Source organism: Nilaparvata lugens, chromosome 11, assembly GCF_014356525.2.
Source record: "Nilaparvata lugens isolate BPH chromosome 11, ASM1435652v1, whole genome shotgun sequence".
Taxonomy (NCBI): domain Eukaryota; kingdom Metazoa; phylum Arthropoda; class Insecta; order Hemiptera; family Delphacidae; genus Nilaparvata; species Nilaparvata lugens.
The window spans coordinates 7,703,551-7,716,021 of record NC_052514.1 but is presented as its reverse complement, the minus strand read 5'-3'; the positions used below and the strand labels follow the sequence as shown (position 1 = coordinate 7,716,021).

Here is a 12,471-nt window from a genome sequence, read left to right as displayed (position 1 = left end):
CTATACAAGATATGAATTTGAAGAAAATTGGTCATTTTTGAGATGAGCATGAAGAAATTTAACAAAATTCATTCTTCTCAGGAATATTACGGAGCTCCTACAATTTTCCCAGAAATGAGACTCATGTCAGTTGATAGGGCTTATAAATAGCTATCCATGATATAAATTTGAAGAAAATCGTTAGAGCCATTTTCGAGAAATCCGTGAAAAATATGGTTTTTTAGCCATTATCCGCCATTTTTTCCGCCATTTTGAATTGAATTTTATTGAATTTCTTATTGTCGGATCCTCATGTTATAAGGACCTTAAGTTTAAAATTTCAAGTCAATCGGTTAATTAGGAATTGAGTTATCGTGTTCACAGACACACACACACACACACACACACACACACACACCACACACACACACACCAACACCCAAAAATCATGTTTTTGGACTCAGGGGACCTTGAAACGTATAGAAAACATGAAATTAGGGTACCTTAAATTTTTTTGGAAAGCAATACTTTCCTTACCTATGGTAATAGGGCAAGGAAAGTAGTGAAACGTATAGAAAACATGAAATTAGGTACCTCCAATTATTTTGGAAAGCAATACTTTCCTTACCTATGGTAATAGGGCAAGGAAAGTAAAAAACGGAATGCATTCTCGTGAAGCATTGACAAAACAGAGAATTGGCAACGTTTTTCTCGTATCTTTCTCCACTGCCATTATAACCTGTACCTCACAATAGAATGGTCGATCATGAACTTGAGTCAAGAATAGATGATAGGAGTAGAGGCTTAATGAATATGATGAAAATAGACGTGGCTCGGCTGTTTATTTGTATCGTGCTTTATTGCAGGAGATGAAAGAGCGCTAGACTGATGCCCGCGTTGAAAGGTATAATATAGGGAAAGAAAGGTAGAACAGGGAATGGGAACGAATGAAAGGCTTGAAAAACAAAGAGGGAGTAAGAGAAAAACGAGGGAAAGTGACAGAGAGACGTTGAGACAGAAAAAGGGATTGATTGATTGATGAATAGTAAGATATAAAGAGCGAGGAGGAGACAGTGAGAGAGAAAAAGTGGTGGTGGGGAAAGACAGCGATTAATATGCTTCATGAGTGTGAAGTATAAGTGAGAAAATGTGAAGATAAAATAAATACTTTAATGTATCTTTGAATATTTTAAAATGGAATGCTTGGAAAGAAAAAGAAAGAGAGATTGATTGAGTACTTTATGTAGATTACAATATATACTGGCTAATACACTTATATACAATAGCTTACAATACAGCAAAATTATAGATGAATTTACATAATATAGACTAAGAAAATAATTATTGAACTGTTTATAATATGAAAAAGCAATTTGTAATATAATAACTATAGATAATAATCATATTGTTATGCATCTACATAAATTGGCGGAGCTTTGGACATATCAATGTCCATTCTTCGGAAAGAATATTAAAAATATCCTCCCCACTAACTCTCTACCAAATGATATTGATTGATGGATAGTAAGATATAAAGAGCGAGGGGGAGAGAGAAACAGAAAAAGAGAGAGAAAAAGTGGAGGTGGGGAAAGACAGCGATTAATACGATTCATTAGTGTGAAGTATAAGTGAGAAAATGTGAAGATAAAATAAATATTTTAATGTATCTTTAAATATTTAAAATGGAATGCTTGGAAAGAAAAAGAAAGAGAGATTGATTGATTACTTATGTAGAAAAAGAAAGAGAGATTGATTGATTACTTATGTAGATTACAATATATACTGGCTTAATACACTTATATACAATAGCTTACAATAAAGCATAATTATAGATGAATTTACATAATTTAGACTAAGAAAATTATTATTGAACTGTATATGATATGAAAAAAACAATTTGTGATAACTATAGATAATATTGTTATGCATCTACATAAATTGGCGGAGCTTTGGACATATCAATGTCCATTCTTCGGAAAGAATATTCAAAATATCCTACCGACTAACTCTCTACCAAAAAGTCCAAAGGAGATTGATTGATTGAGTACTTTATTTATGTAGATTACAATATATACTGGCTTATACACTTATATACAATAGCTAACAATACAGAAAAAATATAGATGAATTAACATAACATAGACTAAGAAAATTATTATTGAACTGTATATGATATGAAAAAAAGGAATTTGTGATAACTACAGATAATATTGTTATGCATCTACATAAATTGGCGGAGCTTTGGACATATCAATGTCCATTCTTCGGAAAGAATATTCAAAATATCCTTCCCACTAACTCTCTACCAAAAAGTCCAAAGGAGATTGATTGATTGATTGAGTACTTTATTTATGTAGATTACAATATATACTGGCTTATACACTTATATACAATAGCTTACAATACAGCAAAATTATAGATGAATTTACATAATATGGACTAAGAAAATAATTATTGAACTGTATATGATATGAAAAAAGCAATTTGTGATAACTACAGATAATATTGTTATGCATCTACATAAATTGGCGGAGCTTTGGACATATCAATGTCCATTCTTCGGAAAGAATATTCAAAATATCCTCCCCACTAACTCTCTACCAAAGCTTTATTACAAGCTTTTTTGTTCAGTTCGCCAAGTTAAGTGTAGAACCATAGCTAAATTTCAACCAAATTCATATGGCGACCCGGAAAATTGAGTTTTCATCAAAAATTTGAAGTTTGCCCAAATACCAAAAATTCTCAGCCAAAACTATGAGTTCACTGTGAATAGAATAGAATAGCTGCCTTTATTTTTACCTAGGAGGGCGGAGTTAGGGCGCAGCCGGCCCTCTCTTACACTCAACCCCCTCAGTGAGTGAGTGGGAGAGAGGTGATAGAGAGAGAGTGGTAGCGAGGAGGAGAGTGAACAGTGAAGGTTGGGGAAGAAAGCGATTGATGTCCTACTGGTAGATGCATGTGAAGTATAATTGAGGGGATATGAAGATGAAATGAATACTGTAATTTATTTATCACTCATTTATGTAGTTTAGTTTATAGGATGTGGTCATGTCAACAAAGAAACTGAAAATGGTAATAGTGATTCTATATTATTGAAATAATAAAAACACTTCACTTATATGGGCTACTCTTGTACAAATTGATAAAAAAAAATTTGTAGTACCCTTTATTATTAAAAACTTTAAAATATTTCAACAAATGAAAAGAGAAAAGATAATATTTTGTTGAAATATTTTAAAGTTTTTAATAATGAAGGGTACTACAAGTTTTTATATTGTTTTTATTAATTGAAATATGTATTATTTATTTAAAATGTAAAATTTCAACAGTCGGAGATTACACTCCATGAAATGAGTAGCATTTCACGAAATGAGTGAGATAGAAAAATAAAATGAAATGATAGAATGAAAGTAGAGAGCTAGAAACGTCGTACAGTGTGAGAAGTGAAAGATGGGTGATTAGAAACAACAAGCTATTTGAAACAAGTGGATGATTGAAGCAGAGTGCTTTAAAACTAACAACACGGTAATGAAAGAAACGTAAGAATAATACTCTAGGAGAGAAAGAGAAGGTGGGTGAGGAAAATAGAATGAGCAGATGATGAAAGAGAGATGGAAAGAGAGAAAGTGAAAGAGATTGAGGGAGGGAGAGAGATGGATAGATAGATAGATGGATTGATTGATTGAGTACTTTATTTATGTAGATTACAATATATTCTGGCTTATACACCTATATACAATAGCTTACAATACAGCAAAATTATAGATGAATTTACATAATATAGACTAAGAAAATAATTATTGAACTGTATATGATATGAAAATGCAATTTGTAATATAATAACTATAGATCAAAGTTAGTAGACAGAAGGTTGGTCACTCATCTATAGTATTTTAGTTGAAATGCAATTGGAGTGGGGGAACTGCAGTCGTGACGTAGGCTGTAGTACAGAGTAGGCAGAATATCGCATTCTTGAGAATCATACGGTGACGTATAGTCAAATTATATAAAACAAACATTTTCTGACATGCAAGATTTCTGTTTCTGCTTTACAATAATTATCAAAACATTTGAATAATACAAGTATTTTGCCATATAAAAGCAAAAACCCCACCTCCTAACCTTCCCTTTCAAATCCTTAAGGTTTCTTCATCTTCTAGGTCGTGTTTATATTTTGTAGTTTGGCTATACATCAGCTTGTGAATTTCGGGGATGAGATATTTTGATTCTCGTAGAACATGTGCTCGATACCAGCATATATTCAGTGCATTTATATGAATGAAAATTCTTCGGATTTATTGGGATCGGTTTATCGGATTATTGCAATGCATTGGTTTATCAAGATTTTTTATGGGTTAATCTGAAATTATAATAGTATAACGTTGTCTACTAACGCTTTTCCAGCTTATTAACTTTTTCGTGTCACGTTTTTAGATTCTTGAAAAACTTTCAACTTAACTTTTATTCATACAAGTTGAATGAACTAAGTATTTAACAACAGTATTTAACTAAAGTATTTAACAACATCATTAGAATCAGTGATTCAATCGCTATAAGTATGGAGAATTTTCAAGTTCTAGGTCAATCTTGAGGGGATTAAACAACGATGTATTTGAAGATACAGTGAATAAACTGTATGCTCAGTGTGGTTACTCTATCACTTTTTTACTACACGTGACGTCACGCTGGCGTTTCCCCCACCATTTCGAATCTTTCACCTGTGAGTGATCAACCTTCTGTCTACTAACGTTGACTATAGATAACTATAGATAATGTTATGCATCTACATAAATTGGCGGAGCTTTGGACATATCAATGTCCATTCTTCAGAAAGAATATTAAAAATATCCTCCCCATTAACTCTCTACCAAAATGGAGAGAGAGAGAGAGAGAGAGAGAGAGAGAGAGAGAGAAGAGAGAGAGAGAGAGTGTGTGAGAGAGAGTGAGAGAGAGAGAGAGCGAGAGAGAGAGAGAGGGAGGGGGGAAAAGAGTTAGTGTGAGAGAAGGAAGTGTGTTTTTAGTGGATGATAAGTGAAGCAAAAGGTGGAGAAGGGAGAAGAAAGTAAGGAGAAGCTAAGAAAAAAAAGTCTTTTTTGTGAATGGCTGACGGAGCAGAAGGTGGAGAAGAGAGAAAGAGTATGAGAACAGGGTTGAAAGAAAGAAAAAGAAAGTGTGTTTTTGGTGGATGAAAGGCGAAGTAGAGGGTGTAGAAGGATGAGAAAGAGAATGACAACACGATGGGAAGAAAGAAAAAGAATGTGTGTTTTCAGTGGATGAAAGACGAAGCAGAAGATGGAAGAGAGAGAAAGAGGATGATAATATTATCAAACAAGATGGAAAGAGAGAAGAAATTTTGGTTTCAGTGGGTGATAGGCGGCGTCTTGGGTCGTCGACGTTTATTTCTGATGTTTTTAAAATAGTGCCACTAGTGTAGGAAAGAGAGAAAGAGTTGATGACTAGTGTGAAATAGAGAGAGAAAAACTAGGAGAAGAGTTTCAGAGTGGGAGATGCCGGAAATACACAGAGTCATCACCTCATCTAGCCCACCTGTGACTCACATGAACCTTTTCAAGGTCTACGGCGGTCTAGTTTGTGTCATAGTATTAAAGTATCTGATTCAGTTATTTGTCACTGATGTTTTTGTGTTCTCTGTGTTATATGGAGACTTCGTATTTGTGGAATGACTAGTCACCGCAGTGGCACGTGGAGTCTCGTATTATTTGAAAGAAGTAACCGCGAAAAAATGGTGGAGATTTGGGATTGCAATCATAATTTTTTTAAAAAACAGAAAGAAGTAGTGGGTAGGTTTGTGATTTGGTATTCAATTTTTTTAAATAAGTGCAATATTTATAAAGTTTTTCATTCATTCATAAGTTTTTCGCCACACTGCACAGAAAGCAGCTGTTTTCCAGTCCCTACGTAGATCTGAAAGACATTGTTTGCAGACGACTCTCGTCTGACGTCAGAACAGGTTTCTTTCCGGCCTAGGCCGGAAAGAGTACCCTTTCCAGCCGCTAACATGGAACTAAGAAAGGTGTTCAAAAAACAACTGATCAAAAAACTTTTCATTATTTGTGTTCATTATTCAATAATTAGAACATTTATAATGATATCATCTTATTGTCATTTGAAAGAATAAAAAAGTATAAACTCAACCTCCCACATAATTGAACATCATCTTTTACGTTATTTAGACAAATCAGAATAAAAAATAAAAATACTTGGACAATTTCCTGATATTCAGATTACCTCAGATTTGCTAGAGTTATCACCTTCCACTTCTGCTTTTGGAAGTGCTTAGTAAACAACTATTCTCATATATATATTGTTTATTTTTGTGTGTGGCGAAAAATATCGTTCGCACCACGGGCAAAAATGTTTTCAGGCTCTCAATATTATCTAGTCCTCGGCCTACGGCCTCGGACTTGAAAACCAATTCCGAGCCGGAAAAATCTCATTTTCTGCTCTAGGTGCGAAATATATTGTGATTCATTCTGTAATTCATTTAGGGCCGGTTTCCGAGCTCGGGATTTAGCTAAGTCCTGGACTTTAAACAGCTGGAGTCAGAAAATTGGTTTTCCAAAACGGGGCGTAGTCGCAGTTATTGTCATAGTAACGTTTGAATTAAAATTTCGAAAAACTAAAAATTGAATACAAAATAAGATAAAAAGAAAATAGTGTATAGTTTCAGCTATTTTGAATTATTTAGGAATGTCTAATTTCATCAAGGAAAAACGTTTCCAATTTATAGAAATGAGAAAATAAAAACTACGACTACTGTTATAAAAGCTGCGACTGAGCCCCGTTTTGAAAAGCCAATTTTCTGACTCCAGCTGTTTAAAGTCTAGGACTTAGCTAAATCCCGAGCTCGGAAACCGGCCCTTAAAGTATCATGTCAACCTTCATAATTCAAAATCTTCAAATCATTATTCCTGGACCAAAAATCAAGTGACGAAGCAGTGTGTGATACCATAACCTCAAACTTTGGACATTATTAACTTTTTATCAAAATTTTTGAAAAGAATAATACAGGCTCAGCCTAGTTTTTCCTTCAATGTCATAACTATATAATGATTGTATTTATGATAAATAGTGTGGAATAGAATACACAAGAAAAGCAACAAAAATGTTAATCAAATTCCGCCATTATAACGTGGACCTCACTGTAGGTAATGAAATGAGTGTGTGGGTGATTGATGAAATGATCAAACAGCCATGCCAACCGGCGGGATTCGAACCCACGACCAGGCAGTGCTATCAGATTGAAGGTCTCAACACTCTAGAACGCTACGCCAACAGGCCTAATGTACTAATTTTGTTCCTATTGTTCCCAATTATATTATTGTTCACAGATGTGCAATATCTTCTACTATCTTCTGAGATCCTACGATGAATAAAATTTAATTATTTATCCATTTAATTTTTTATTCATGGTTTGACAATAGAAAAAACAAGTAAAAACCAAAAGATGCTTCCTTAACTAAGGAAGGCTAAAATAAAAACACTTCACTTATATGGAATACTTTGTTTGAATGAATAAAAACAATATAAAAACTTGTAGTACCCTTTTATTAAAACCTTTAAAATATTTTAACGACTATTTTCGACCATTGGTCATTTTCAGGTTAAAATTGACTTGAAAACGTTAATTTCAACTTTAAAATGACCAATGATCGAAGCGAGTCGTTAAAAAGTTTCAAAGTATTAAATAAAAGAGTACTACAAGTTTTTAAATTGTTTTTTATCAAGACTCAAATACAATCCCTAATCTCCCAATCTCGCAATCAACAGAATGACTTGAAATTTGGAGCTTAAGGTCCTTACACTATAAGGATCCGACACGTACTATTTAGATCAAATGCAATTCAAGATGGCTGCTGAAATGGATAAAATGTTGTCGAAAACAGGGTTTTTCGAGATTTTCTCGAAAACGGCTCGAACGATTTTGATCAAATTCATACCTAAAATTGTTATTGATAAGCTCTATCAACTGCCACAAGTCCTATATCTGTAAAAATTCCAGGAGCTCCGCCCCATCTGTGCAAATTTTGATTTTAGATTCCCAATTATCAGGCTTCAGATACAATTCAAACAAAACATTTCAAGTGGAAAAGATTTAGCATAAAAATCTCTATAATTAATGCCCAGTAACATTTTCACCTGAAATTGGAAATAAGCGTTGAAATTCGAGAAAATGTGATTATTAATTGCAAACTGTTGATTCTATTAAATCATTCACTATGAAGAGATAGCAGACCTTTTGTGTCTCCACCGTTATTGTCCTGTCACCAGCTTGCTTAGATCTTTGAATAGTAGACTTGAAATGCGCGTGAACACTAGCGTCTGTTGATCAATTTTCATAACGGCAAGGAAGGTTGTGTGAGTGTGTCACACCAGATTTTTACGGGAAGCAATACTTTCCTTAAGTATTAGGGCAAGGAAAGTAAAAAGAATTGGAGAATAAATTGATTGATTGATTGAGTACTTTATTTATGTAGATTACAATATATACTGGCTTATACACTTATATACAATAGCTTACAATGCAGCAAAATTATAGATTAATTTACATAATATAGACTAAGAAAATAATTATTGAACTGTATATGATATGAAAAAGCAATTTGTAATATAATAACTGCAGATAATTATATTGGTATGCATCTACATAAATTGGCGGAGATTTGGACATATCAATGTCCATTCTTCGGAAAGAATATTAAAAATATCATCCCCACTAACTCTCTACCAAAAACTGAGAGATGAAAAACGGATATCGTTAAAAATACTAAGCAATAGTTAAAAAGCTACTTGGTTTCCTAACTGTAGTATCGCAATTGTTAGTCCAAACTTTATTTTGGAACATTTATCGGTAGCAGCGTCTACTTTGTTGACAATAACCCAGTAATTCTATCTATTTGTGTGGTCGGCTTTTGGCATCTTCCGCAACAACTCACCGCGTTTATCAGTGCTAAACCGAAGCCTACCACCGCAGGAGGACGTTCGGGGATCAAGGACGTAGAAGTACCAACAAGGGGTACAGACGTATCAGTTGAGGGCCCGCATGTGCGCATCCCCCCCCCTGGCACGGGGGAGCCTCGAGTCCACTAATGGCGCTCGTTTTTCAACGGCTTGGTCACCAAATCCCCCCAGGAGCCCCTGAAGAGCAAACGGTCGGCTTAAGACAATTTAGTGCCCACTTAGCTCCACCCCTGTGCAGAGTAGGGGGCCTAACCACCCCCCCCACCAGGGCACCCGTCATTCCTCCAAATCCGGATATTTTGTCTCAGTCCAATCCAGCTTCAATTCGCATCGCGACCCTTGAAATGTTACACGTTTATCTGGTTCCACTTTGTCGGTGTTTCGTTTTCATCTGTATTCTCTCCATTTCAGAATGTGACATGTTTATCTGGTTACACTTTGTCGGAAATTCGTTTCCATCTTCATACACTTCATTTCAGTCTTCCTCTCTCCTTCTACTCTCTTTTGGTAGAGAGTTAGTGGGAAGAATACTTCGAATATTCTTTCCAAAGAATGGACATTGATATGTCCAAATCTCCGCCAATTTATGTAGATGCATAACAATATTATCTATTTTATCTATAGTTATTACAAATTGTTTTTTTTTCATATTATATACAGCTCAATAATTATTTTCTTAGTTTATGTTATGTAAATTCATCCATAATTTTGCTGTATTGTAAGCTATTGTATATAAGTGTATAAGCCAGTATATATTGTAATCTACATAAATAAAGTACTCAATCAATCAATCAATCTACTCATTCCTCTACTACTTCTTCTCCATCGTATCCATCTTCTACCTCTACCTCTCTGCTATTTTTTCATCTCTGTCTTTGTCCTATCAAGTGTCAAGTTAGATCTATGATACTAGTAGTTCTGTGAACAGTAGACCGCGCGCAGTTATAAACCACAGTCTCCTCTAATACTGTCCATCAGAGTAAATTCTGTCCTGTCCTGTCGTGTCGGCGAGATATCGGCATAGAGAAACGATAGCATAGCCGTAGATATCCCATGGTATAGGGCGTTTATGTCGCAAGTTTTACCGTTATCCCAAGCCGATAGTTCACGTAGTTCTTTCCTATGCAGCTGTGTGACGCTGGTAGTCTCTCAAATTGTGCCGTTCATACACTATCACCCCAACAAAAAAGTAAAAATTGACAATAATAGACAGTAATCGGCTTGAGATAACAGTAAAAGTTGCGACATAAATTCCCTATACCATGGGATATCTATTTATGCTATTGTTTCTCTATGATATCGGTGTATAAACGACTGATGGCTGTTTGGGTTGTTGTATCGACAATGCTAATAATTTAATGTAAACAGCTATGCTACTATCATCAGAAGCTCACTGAGTTGAAAGCAGAGAAAAGTCTGGAGAAAATACTATGCTACTTAAAGTTATCAATTGCATGCCTCACTGCATGCAATTAATAGTCCACACAACACCTGGTTTTTCACTAAGTTACATTGAGATATTGAGAATGCAATAATAATCCACTCGACAGCTGATTTATGATGAAACATATAGTCTGATTTGTGCTATAGTGCTATAGTCTGATTTTTACTCTAATATTTTCGTATGAAGGAGGCTCCTTTTTCTTTTATATTATCCTTGAAATGCAACATTTCCAAAAACAGATGGAATTAAATAGAGAATGCATTTATTCAAATGCTAATTAATATATAATTATTATTTAACGAGAATCCCAATTAAATGCTGTAAATCACCCCGAAGACTTCTGCTACTGCAGACATTGACAACAGGATTAACAGCTAGATGGAAATTCGATGAGAACTACTATCCAAAAATTAGTTGCCAGCCCGGGAATCGAACCCGGTACCTCCCAATTGCTAGTCAGGAATGCTTACCCTTACACCAAACTGACAATCTCTGGATAGCAGCGCTCATTTGCTATCCAGAGATTGCCAGTTTGGTGTAAGGGTAAGCATTCCTGACTAGCAATTGGGAGGTACCGGGTTCGATTCCCGGGCTGGCAACTAGTTTTTGGATAGTAGTTCTCATCGAATTTCCATCTAGCTGTTAACCCTGTTGTCAATGTCTGCAGTAGCAGAAGTCTTCGGGGTGATTTACTGCATTTATTTGGGATTTTCGTTAAATAATAATTATTTCCAAAAACGTTGTATGTACGTCGACGCGCAATTTAAAAAGGAACATACCTGTCAAATTTCATAAGAATCTATTACCGCGTTTCGCCGTAAAATGAGGAACATATGAATATAAAAACATATAAACATAAAGAGAAATGCAAAACCGTCGTCTTGAATCTTAGACCTCACTTCCCTCGGTCAATGATAAGTAGTTGAACAGATATGATATGATATCTAAACAGACTTGAACAGACAACGACAATGATATTATACAAAATGGTATTATAGCGATAAATTATATACAGCTATATATTTACATTCACTTTGAAGCGTTCAACATAATAGCATAGAGAACCAATTATATTCTTCTGATAATAGGCTATCAAAGATATAATGACGACATACCAATTTATAAGACACAGTGTTATCAATTCCCAGAACAAAGTGACAACTTTGTTACAAAAGTGGATGCAATTAGAACATCCCTTTGAGACAGCGTAACGAACAAAATTGACAGCCGCTTTGAACAGTTTAGACACACCTTATAATCAAGCAGGAAGGCCTGAAATTGCCTAGTAACGTGTCTACTCCCTAAATGACACCTATAGTGGGGTTCATGTTATAATGACAGTGAAGGAGAACAACGTTGCCGATTCTCTGCCTTGGCTGATTCTTCACTGATTTTTTATAAGATACCGGTGTATCTTACGTAATGTTTACTGTTCATTCTTGTTTTAAATGATCTATTATATTTTGTTCAAGACAATATATTTTTAAACTAGTAGTTCTTTGAACAGTAGACCTCGCGCTCAGTGAGTTACATTGACCTGTTATGTTTTCTCAAAAATTAATAAATAACTTATCAATTAAAAATGTCTAGAAAAAATCCTAAATAAAACATAGAGCCTTCTGTCCTATATCGTACCGTGACCTGTCGTCCCGAATGTGAGTGTTATCAGGTCTGGCTGCAACTGTCTACAAAGTTGATGAAAAAATACAATTTTCAAGATGTTCGATGTTTTTGAACGGGTAGTATTATAGTCCACTAGACAGCTGATAAATTTATTTATTTATTTATTCAATCATTCAGAATTACACTTACATAAAAGTACCACAGGCTAAGACGCCCAGAACGGTTCCAATTCTAATTTATACAATTTTTATGATGAATAATATTTTATAGTCTGATTTTTACGGTAATATTGGCGTAAGAAGGAGGCTCCTTTTTCCTTTTATATCTTCCTTGAAATGCAAAATTTCCAAAAACCTTGTATATACGTCGACGCGCAATTTAAAAAGGAACATACCTGTCAAATTTCTTGAAAATCTATTACCGCGTTTCGCCGTAAATGCGCA

General features: G+C 34.7%; 1 protein-coding gene across 1 annotated transcript in view; it reads right to left on the bottom strand.

The window, feature by feature from the left end:
• LOC111043481 (uncharacterized protein CG43867-like) overlaps positions 1-12,471 on the bottom strand; it is a 157,116-nt gene that overhangs the window by 119,244 nt on the left and 25,401 nt on the right. The window lies entirely within an intron of this gene.